The following is a 9,204-nucleotide window of genomic DNA, read 5'->3' as shown; positions in this document are numbered from 1 at the left end:
AGATGAGTCAGCTCTTCGTATCAGGTGACCAAAGTATTAGAGTTTCGGATTTAGCATCAGTCCTTTCAAGGAATATTCAGGGACTGATTTCCTTTAGGATTGACTGGTTGGATCTTTACACAGTCCAGGGGACTCTCAAGAGTCTTCTCTAATATCATAGTTCAAAAGCATCAATTCTTCGGTGCTCAGCTTTCTTTATAGTCCAACTCTCATATCCATACATGACTACTGGAAAAGCCATAGCTTTGTCTAGATGCACCTTTGTCCGCAAAATAATGTCTCTGCTTTTTAATATGCTGTCTAGGTTGGTCATAGTTTTTCTTCTAAGGAGCAAGTGTCTTTTAATTTCATGGCTGCAGTCACCATCTACATTGATTTTGGAGCCCAAAAAAATAAAGCCTCTCACCGTTTCCATTGCTTCTCCATCTATTTGCCATGAAATCATGGGACCAGATGCCATAGTCTTCATTTTTTGAATGTTGAATTGTAAGCCAACTTTTTTACTCTCCTCTTTCACTTTCATCAATAGGCTCTTCATTTTCTGCCATAAGGGTGGTGTCATCTGCAAATCTGAGGTTATTGATATTTCTTCCAGCAATCTTGATTCCAGCTTGTGCTTCATCGAGCCTGGAATTTTGCATGATGTACTCTGCATATAAGTTAAATAACCAGGGTGACAATATACAGCCTTGCCATATTCCTTTCCCGATTTGGACCCTGTCTGTTGTTCCATGTCCGTTCTAACTGTTGATTCTCGACCCACATACAGATTTCTCAAGAGACTGGTACTCCTATCTCCAAGAATTTCCCACAGTTTGTTGTGATCCACAGTCAAAAGATTTGGCAAAGTCAATAAAGCAGATGTTTTTCTAAAACTCTTTTGCTTTTTTGATGATCCAATTCTTAAGTGTGTTAGTCGCTTAGTTGTGCCCTACTCTTTGCAACCCCATGGACTGCAGCTCACGAGGCTCCTCAGTCCATGAGATTTTCCAATGGATGTTGGCAATTTGATCTCTGGTTCCTCTGCCTTTTCTAAATGCCATCTAGGGGGTTGCACAGAGTCAGACATGACTGAAGCAACTTAGCAGCAGCAGCAGCCATCTCAACATCTGCTTCTATTAGGTCCATACATTTTCTGTCCTTTATTGTGCCCATCTTTGCATGAAATGTTCCCTTGGTATTCTAATTTTCTTGAAGAGAGCTCTATTCTTTCCCGTTCTATTGTTTTCCTTTATTTCTTTGCATTGATCATAGAGGAAGGCTTTCTTATCTCTCCTTGCTATTCTTTGGAACTCTGCATTCAGATAGGTATATCTTTCCTTTTCTCTACTTCATACTTGTATGATGCTGTGAGAGTAAGTCTTAAATGTTCTCACCATAACAAAAAAATACTAATTATAAGAGGTTAAGGATGTGTTATTTAACCTTATTGTGTTAAACAATTTGTAATATATAAATGTATCTAATTATTACATTGTATATCTTAAATTTACACAATGTTATATGTCAGTTATATTTCAGTAAAGTTGGGGCGGCAGGAAGCAAAAATATAAATGTCAATGCTTTTTAACACTGCCTACGGGGGAGCCTGGTGGGCTTCCGTCTATGGGGTCACACAGAGTCGGACACGACTGAAGTGACTCAGCAGCAGCAGCAGCAGTTAAAAGAACCTATTGGCCTCAATATCTTACACAGTGTTTCCTCAATAAAGATATTTAGATCTATGTATAAATCTTAAAAAATGCTCTTTCATATTTCTTTACTGAGAAAAAAAAGCATGTTTCATGTCCACCTTAAAAGCACAAGAGGCCAAATAAAATGCTCTTTTCATTCACATTTTATCAGCATTTGAAAAAGTTTGCCTACTTGTATGTTTAGATCTCTAGCATCAGTCCTTACTCAATGGCTATGTCTTACACAATTATACTAAAAAATTCATTGAACACAAGATTAATGCTTGTACTTATGCATATATCCAAACTCATTATTTATATTATCTCTCAAATACTTCCATAATTATTTCTGTTGGTAATAGCATGTTAAGATTACCTAAGGAGTGCATCAAGGTTGTATATTGCCACCCTGCTTATTTAACTTCTATGCAGAGTACATTATGAGGAACCCTGGGCTGGACGAAGCACAAGCTGGAATCAAGATTGCTGGGAGAAATAGCAATAACCTCAAATATGCAGATGACACCACCCTTATGGCAGAAAGTGAAGAGCAACTCAAAAGCCTCTTGATGAAAGTGAAAGAGGAGAGTGAAAAGGTTGGCTTGAAGCTCAACATTCAGAAAACAAAGATCATGGCATCTGGTCCCATCACTTCATGGGAAATAGATGGGGAAACAGTGGAAACAGTGTCAGACTTTACTTTTTTGGGCTCCAAAATCACTGCGGATGCTGATTGCAGCCATGAAATTAAAAGACGCTTACTCCTTGGAAGGAAACTTATGACCAACCTAGATAGCATATTAAAAAGCAGAGACATTACTTTGCCAACAAAGGTCCGTCTAGTCAAGGCTATGGTTTTTCCCGTGGTCATGTATGGATGTGACAGTTGGACTATAAAGAAAGCTGAGCGCCGAAGAATTGATGCTTTTGAACTGTGGTTCTGGAGGACTCTTGAGAGTCCCTTGGACTGCAAGAAGATCCAACCAGTCCATTCTAGAGGAGATCAATCCTGGGTGTTCATTGGAAGGACTGATGCTAAAGCTGAAACTCCAATACTTTGGCTACCTCATGCGACGACTTGACTCACTGGAAAAGACTCTGATGCTGGGAGGGATTGGGGGCGGGAGGAGAAGGGGACGACAGAGAATGAGATGGCTGGATGGCATCACCAGCTCGATGGACATGAGTTTGGGTGAACTCCGGGAGTTGGTGATGGACAGGGAGGCCTGGCGTGCTGTGATTCTTGGGGTCGCAAAGAGTCGGACAGGACTGAGCGACCTGAACTGAACTGAATGTCATTGGATAAGGTTTTAAAAACTGTAACTCCTAAACTTGATTTGCTAACCATCTCAAGAGGGCACATTATGTAAATTGCTTAATATGGAACTATTGAAAAATAGTCAATTTTACAGAAAGCAATACTAAGAAAGTTACATGTCAAAACAGAGTATATGAAATATTCCACAATTATAATATGTAGCTTGATTTTGATTAAATGTGCCTACTTTTTATAGTTTAAAATAATGAAACCAGTCCAGATGTTTTTACACTTTAAAAATTATAAAATTTACTCTAGGTGGCGTACTTCTATAAGCTTCAGCAAGAAAATACAATTGAAAATCATTTCTTATGATTTCTAATCAGTGACTGTTAATTTAAAAACTAGTCTAGTGATATTTGAGATTTGTTAGTAGAAAATTAAGTTTAAAGTTGCTTAGCTAAATAGGGATATAATTCATGACAGAAAATTTTGTATTGATTCTCTTTAAACTGGTAAATATTTCCCTGTGTGAAAACTCTGCATATGAGAAATCATATGCAGAAAAATGAAATATTTAGCAATAAACACCTCCATGGAAAAACAAACAATATTGTATTCAACTATTTTTTATGTATTTAAAACTTGTTTTATAAAACTTTCTCTCATTCTAATATTCATTATGATTGCATTTGTGCAAGCAGAAGAGTTCTGACTCTTGGGTGCCATTCGTGATGCAACCACTTGTGATGTAAACATTTAGACCATATCTATTTCCCAACTGCCATTTGTTTTTATAAATCAGTGTATCTATCCTGTTACTTAAAGCTCTTGTTAGCAAGATCATTTTTTTCGTTTTTATCTGGAACCACACAACTTTGATTCCCCTCACGAGAACTGTAGTCATAATTCCAGTATTTTTAATAAAGTCAGACTACGGGAGGGATACTGGGGAATTATCAACCAATGGAGCTGTGTTGTCTCCCATTCTCTCTGTCACACTGAGTATGACACGTAGGCCAGTATAGTGAAACTAGATCCAAAATCAGGTGTCATTTGAGGCCAACTCTTGAAATCACTCTATAGTTACCACTCTGGAGAGCCTCAAATTGATTTTAAATTGATGTGATATGTTCATACACATTGGTATTACCAAGAGTTTTTTAAAGCACATGCTTTTTGAGAAACCTCAACTTTTTTAGTCATTCATCTGACAAATAATATTTTTACATAATTCTTATCCATGTCATGCAATACTTATGTTGCCTAGAAAGGAATTGAATTGCAATTAAAGGAGATTCTTAGTAGTTTATCTCTCGTTTGCTAGTCATAAACTCAGATTTCCTCAGTTATTATCTCTTTTCTATTTGGAAATGTTCATTACTATTTGGACATCTGCAAGTATGTATTTTATTATTAAAGACTTATTCATCAAATTAGTCCAAGCTTGTTTTGGTGGCAGCATTTTGTTGAGGAAGAATTTTTCCAGGGCTTAGACTTGAAAATGGTTTGTACATTCTTACAATGTTTGTATCTTTATATTAAATAGTAGAGATGCAAATGACCTTATTCCAATAAGGTCATTCCATCATTTGTGGCTTAAATGGTTTGTTACAGTATGCTTCTAATTTAACTTGGGGCATCAAGATCTTTCTAATTAACTGTATTTTTATATTAAGAAACAATGAGTATAGAAGACTTGATTTATTCTTGCTTTCTACTGTGTCTACTGCAATGCAAAGCCCATACCTTCTACATCTCATTGTGATTATTACAACTGGGTGCAAAAGGAAATACAAATATATAAATGGAGAGAGATGTATAGATGAACATCTGTGTCTGTATATAGATTTCATGCTAAAAACTGTAATGCCAATAGTGGGCCAAAACAGAGTCTCAGACCTCACATAATTAAAGAACTACTGGGGGAGAAAAATCACCTGAAAATATAATTAAAGTGACAAATGCTCCAAATATAAGCTATGTGATAATATAAAAGTATGACAAACCATTTTCTAGAAAGGCTAAACATTTGACATTTTAAAGCTGTAAAAGCATAATCATCAGCACATAGAGTTATCAGTCCAATTTTAGCCATTCTAATAGGTGTTCTTTACAGCTGCAATTTGCACTTCCTTATTAATAGCTAATTACATTGAACATGAACATCTTTTCACCTGCCACCATTACAGTAGCCTCTTTGTTGAGGTGTCTGTTCTTCTACCCATTTTCTAATTGGGATTCTTTTCTTACTATGAACTTCTGCTTTTTGACTATGCCAAAGGCTTTGATTGTGTGAACCACAGCAAACTCTGGAAAATTCTTAAAAAGACAGGGACACCAGACCACCTGACCTGCCTATTGAGAAATCTGTATGCAGGTCAGGAAGCTACAGTTAGAACTAGACTTGGAACAACAGACTGGTTCCAAACAGGAAAAGGAGTACGTCAAGGCTGTATATTGTCACCCTGCTTATTTAACTTATATGCAGAGTACATCATGAAAAACGCTGGACTGGATGAAGCACAAGCTGGAATCAAGATTGCCAGGAGAAATATCAGTAACCTCAGATATGCAGATGACACCACCCTTATGGCAGAAAGTGAAGAACTAAAGAGCCTCTTGATGAAAGTGAAAGAGGAGAGTGAAAAAGTTGGCTCAAAACTCAACATTCAGAAACCTGAGATCATGGCATCTGGTCCCATCACTTCATGGGAAATAGATGGGGAAACAGTGGAAACAGTGACAGACTTATTTTCTTGGGCTCCAAAAATCACTAAAGATGGTGACTGCAGCCATGAAATTAAAAGACGCTTGCTCCTTGGAAGAAAAGTAATAACCAACCTAGACAGCACATTCGGAGAAGGCAATGGCAAGCCACTCCAGTACTCTTGCCTAGAAAATCCCGTGGACGGAGGAGCCTGGTAGGCTGCAGTCCGTGGGGTCGCTAAGGGTCGGCACGACTGAGCGACTTCACTTTCACTTTTCACTTTCATGCACTGGAGAAGGAAATGGCAACCCACTCCAGTGTTCTTGCCAGGAGAATCCCAGGGACGGGGGAGCCTGGTGGGCTTCCGTCTATGGGGTCACACAGAGTCAGACACGACTGAAGTGACAGCAGCAGCAGCAGCAGACAGCATATTAAAAAGCAGAGACATTACTCTGCCGACAAAGGTCTGTCTAGTCAAGGCTATGGCTTTTCCAGTAGTCATGTATGGATGTGAGACTTGGACACAAAGAAAGCTGAGTGCTGAAGAATTATTTTTTTTGAACTGCGGTCCTGGAGAAGACTCTTGAGAGTCCCTTGGACTTCAAGGAGATCCAACCAGTCCATCCTAAAGATCAGTCCTAAATATTCATTGGAAGGACTGATGCTGAAGCTGAAACTCCAATACTCTGGCCACCTGATGTGAAGAACTGACTCTTCTGAAAAGACCCTGATGTTAGGAAAGATTGAAGGCAGGAGAAGGGGATGACAGAGGAGAAGATGGTTGGATGATATCACCGACTCAATGGACGAGTTTGAATAAACTCTGTGAGTTGGCTATGGACAGGGAGGCCTGGCGTGCTGCAGTCCATGGAGTGGCAAGGAGTCGGACAGTACTGAGCAACTGAACTGATTGGATTTTGAAAGTTCTTTATATATTCTGGACACAAGTCCTTTACTGAATATATCTGCAAACATTTTCTGTCTGTGGCTTGTCTTTCCACTTAACAGTGTTCTTCTCAGAACAAAACATTTTTACTTTTTACAAGTTCAATTTATTCATATTTTTCAAAAAGGATTACATCTTGTCACTTGAAGAATGCTGGCCTAAACTTGGGAGATCTGAGTTGAGGGATTTTTTTTTTTTTTTTTTGCTATAAACGTCCGATTGTTCCAACACTATTTCAATTGTCCCAGCATAATTCCTCCTTACTCAAAAGTTAATTTGCCATACTGGTGTGACTCCACATTTTCACTCCTGTATGTGTCTATCCCTCTGGCTTTTGCACACAATCAGTATCAATACTATACTCTCTTGATGGTGTGGCAGTTATATAATAAACCTTGATATTTTGCAGTCTGATTCCTTCATCTTCAAAATTGTGTATGCTATTCTTCTTTCTCTGTCTTTTCATATAAATTTTAGAAAGTCTATCTATCTACAAAGAATTCTGGGATTTTGATATAAATTGTATTAAACCCACAGATTATTTGAGGGACTGCTGACATCTTCACTATGTTGCCTCCCAATTCATGAATATAGTACATCTCTCCATTTATTTAGCTCTTCTTTCATTAGCATTTAGTTTTCAGCAAACATATCTCATTTTCTTAAATTTATACTTAATATTGTATGTTTTTAGCAACTGTAAATGGTGTCATTTATAGCATATAAAAATAAAAGTTTTGTTGGCCTTGTATTATTCTGTGATCCTGCTAAACTCATTTAATAGTTCCAGGATGTTCTTGGAGAGCTCCTGGGATTTTACATGTAGACCATTAGGTTATCTGTAAATCTGAGATTTACTTCTTCCTTTCCAGGCTGTATACTTTTTATGCCCTTATTTTACTACACCAGCTAAGTCATCAAGTACTGTATCAAACAGACATGGTTAAGTGCATATCCTTGTCTTATTTCCAAATTAATGTGTTTAGTATTTCATTACATACCATGCTAGATGCAAATTTTATACCTTTTTCATCATAAATGGGTGTTTAATTTTGGCAAATGCTTTTTTTGTATCAATACAATCACATGGCTTTTATTTTCTTCTTAGTATGATAAATTATGTTAACAAATTTTCAAACAGTAAAGCAAGAGCCTTGCAGATCTGGAATAAACCCCACTTGGTAGTGTTAAAAACTCAAATGTCTTTTCATGGTGAATGGATTACCAGACTGTGATGCATCTATACAATGAAATATTACTTAAAAATAAAAACTGTTGAGACATATAGCACTGATAGAGCTACAGGGGAACATACCCAGTGAAAGAAGCCAGTCTCAACATGTTACAAATTGTATGACTCCACGGACAAAACATTTTTACAGTGAGAAAATTACAGCAACAGAAAAAAATCAGTGGATAGTAACTATTAGTGATAAACGAGGGTGTAGCATGTAACTGTTAACAAGTAGCAAGGAGCTCCTTTGAGATATATATTCTATATACTGATTGTGGTGATGGTAACATAAATCTACATGTGAAACACTGCATAAAGAGGAAAAAAAAGGCAACCATGTAAAATTATGAGATCTGAATAAAATCTGTATCTGAGTTAACAGCAGTGCTGCAATGTCAATTTCTGGGTTTGACAATGTACTAAGGTTACATAAGATAATAGAAAGCAGCTTACCAGTACACAGGAACTCTGTATTGTTTTTGCAACTTCTTATGAGTTTTAAAGTATTTTAAAAGTAAGACATTATTTTAAAAATATAGTAAGAAAAATAAAAGAGGGACATGACCTCTGAAAGATGAGTCAAGGAAGGCTTTATTTCATACAGAGGGTACAAGTACCAAGTTTCTGGAAGAGGGACGTGTAACAAGGCCATGGAAGTTAAGTTTAACTAAATTCAGAAATAAAGGGGAAGAGGAAAGCAGTTTACAATTAAGAAAATTTGAATCTTCCTTCTTGGTTCTGATATTATATAGAACGTCAAAGGTCATGTTTAAAGCATCAAATGGGAAATAACTGACGAGTTTTAAAGAGAGGGAGGGTAAAAGGTTATTATTAGTGATGTTTTGTCACATTCTAATTGTAGTGATGAACTGACTGGGGGAAGTGATGATGATATCTAGCTACTTTTGTAGTCCAGGAGTCAGATAATGGTAGCTTGGTCTAGGGTGCTGGTGGCAATAGAAATGGAGCAGAATGTATACACTTGAGATGAATCATATAGCATAACAGAAATAGAACATGGCCATGATTTAAAAGACTGAAAATGACCATTAGATTGGTGACATGGAACTAAACTATTTCAAAGGAACGATGTGGGGTGAAGTGGGGAGATGGGGATGCCAGATTGGAGCAATTTAAAGAATGGGAAAATAGACATGAGTTCAACAAGTGAGGAAATCTGGCAGTAAAAAAAAAAAAAAAAAAAAACAGAGAGAAATGGGTAGTAGCTGCAAGGGAATTGTGGAAATGAAGGAAGAGGTTTTAAAAAGTGGTAGAAAACTGAGCATATTTTAGTGTTAATAGGAAAAAAAAAACTAGCTGAAATAAAAAGAAAAAAGGTATAGTGAAGAAAAGAAAATAGTTTAAGGATAAGTGTGAAGAAAA

The sequence above is a fragment of the Moschus berezovskii genome, chromosome 16 (assembly GCF_049115385.1).
Source record: "Moschus berezovskii isolate FMDL1 chromosome 16, NW_MosBer_1.0, whole genome shotgun sequence".
Classification (NCBI taxonomy): Eukaryota; Metazoa; Chordata; class Mammalia; order Artiodactyla; family Moschidae; genus Moschus; species Moschus berezovskii.
Note: the sequence above shows the minus strand (reverse complement) of the source record.